Here is a 2,233-nt window from a genome sequence, read left to right as displayed (position 1 = left end):
ACGGCTCATCTTCAGCAACGGGAAGCGCTCTTAATATATTGCCACATTTTCTCTCAATTTTTTTTTAACAATGAACCATTCATTCAGAAACCCCTGTTAATATTGGGGTAAGGCTGTGTATACAACTATACATCAGCTTTCTTTAGGTGCCATTGGTGGGTCGTTTTAGTAAAAATCCTTTAGCATATTTCCATCGTTAAAGATGTTGGAATGTTTGACTGGGCAAGTTGTTATCGCTTATGGCATCTCATTGTAATTGTAAAATTACAATGAGAAGCTACTCGTTACAATGCGAAGCTACTCGTTACGCTCGTTCCTTTAACTTTTAATCTGCTTCCATGGAAAAGGTTGATTATTTACCGTAAATGTTGGTTATACTTATACGTATATTGTTATAGGTACTTGGATAGCATCGTGACCAAAGACAAATGTACGGGTACAATGGTGGGGAAAGAATGCGTTCTCAAGCACCGCAATGGCTGCAACATAATGTAAGTTGTTGCTTATTATGACGACAAATTCAATGTCTGATCAGCAATCACTTTTAATTGACAAAGTCATGTTATTGGTTTAATTGTTGTCGAGTTGTTGTTTTAGTGTGCTCGTCAACAAGGTGTTGTAGAATGCGGGTACTACGTCATGAGGTACATGCTGGAAATCGTCACGCGTTCTAATCCAACAAAAGCTATCAATGAGGTCAGTTTCGACATTATAGCAAAACTCGGTATTTTTTCAAGTAATTATCCTACTTTGACTGCTTTGCCTATACGCATTGTGGGCGAACTCACGCCAATTCAATGAGCTAGCCGCTGCCGCACCCTCTTCCCTTAATTATTAGCTTTATATAAAGCTGCCCTTGTGAGGCCATGTCCATTTGCCCCATTGTCATTAATATGCATTACAGGTTTTTCAAGACACCACGCCATATTCACAAGAAGAATTAGATGAGGTTCGGGACTTGTGGGCGAACTATTTTCTCAATATCTAGCCGTAGATAGCTAGCTAGCGTAGTAATGTATAAGGTAGTTACATTTTGAAAAACTGATTACATGATCTGCAAGACCATGTTATGTTGGTTGGGATTTGTTATGCCCTTTGTTGTTGTTCGTTAATTGTTGAATTCGGATGACGGAGACGGTTGCGTTGTATGTTGATTGGGATCGGTTTTTATTAATTGAAATTGATCATTTTGGTTGAATGGCAGTTGGCATGTTTTGTATTAATGTTTTGGCATTCAAATTGGTGTAATGCAATATGAATTGGCCTGCTCTTTTCAAATTTTTTTTTTAAAAAAAAAACAATATAAAGGACAGCGGATTTGTAAAAGTTCGATGTAATTCTAGCTTCAAAGGACATGGGCTTTCTATAAAAATCTGATGTACATTACACATATGGACATCGGATTAATTTTAAAATCTGATGTTCATTACTCATATGGACATCGGATATATTTAAAAATCCGATGTGCATATATTAATGGACATCGGTTTAAAGTCCCATGTCCATTACACCCCATATGGACGGGACTGAACTCTACATCGGCCTATAATCCGATGTCCATGTGTCTAGAAGTCCGATGTCCTTCATGATTTCTGTAGTAGTGGAACTCCTTAGAGGTCGAAAACCTAATATCTCACATCTTCGTTGCTTTGGGAGTAAATTTTTTGTTCACAACAACGGTAAAAACCGGTCAAGTAAATTCGACCCTAGGAGTGATGAGGCAATTTTCATAGGATACTCAGATCATAGCAAGGCTTACAAATTCTTCAACAAGAGAACTCTTTGTATTGAAGAAAGTGTCCACGTTATTTTTGATGAAGATAACGTGTTTGATAAGCCTTTACAGTATGAGGAAGAAGACTTGGATGGACCCGACTTCCGTCTTTCAAGAGATGATCCCCCGGAATTGGAATTGGAGGACAATGAGGTTGAAGGAACAAGTGATGAACTTGATCGTCCCTCAAAAGACAAAAAGGAGAAAACCAAAGTTATAGTTGATGATACTATAACATTGACTCAAAATAAGGACTCCCAAACTAATGTTATAGGTGACGTTACTATAACATTGAATCCAAATCAAGGTGTAGAATCCGAGATTATAATCGGTTCTAATACAACACCCGAATTGGATTCATGGGGAACTTCCTCCAATTCCGAGGCAAATAAAGTTGGGTCAAGCTCAAATAACGATGAAGAACCAAGTACTTCAACAAAGTGGAAATACAAGAGCTCA

The 2,233-nt window shown here is 37.8% G+C and overlaps 1 long non-coding RNA gene across 1 annotated transcript; it reads left to right on the top strand.

The window, feature by feature from the left end:
* Positions 1–425: 425 nt before the first annotated feature.
* LOC141629868 (uncharacterized) lies at positions 426–1,036 on the top strand. The gene is made up of 3 exons (XR_012537373.1): positions 426–491; positions 598–696; positions 905–1,036. It is a non-coding gene; the product is annotated as an uncharacterized LOC141629868 (long non-coding RNA).
* The last annotated feature ends 1,197 nt before the right edge of the window (positions 1,037–2,233 follow it).

Source organism: Silene latifolia, chromosome 2, assembly GCF_048544455.1.
Source record: "Silene latifolia isolate original U9 population chromosome 2, ASM4854445v1, whole genome shotgun sequence".
Lineage (NCBI taxonomy): Eukaryota > Viridiplantae > Streptophyta > Magnoliopsida > Caryophyllales > Caryophyllaceae > Silene > Silene latifolia.
This window is presented reverse-complemented; position numbering and strand designations above follow the sequence as displayed.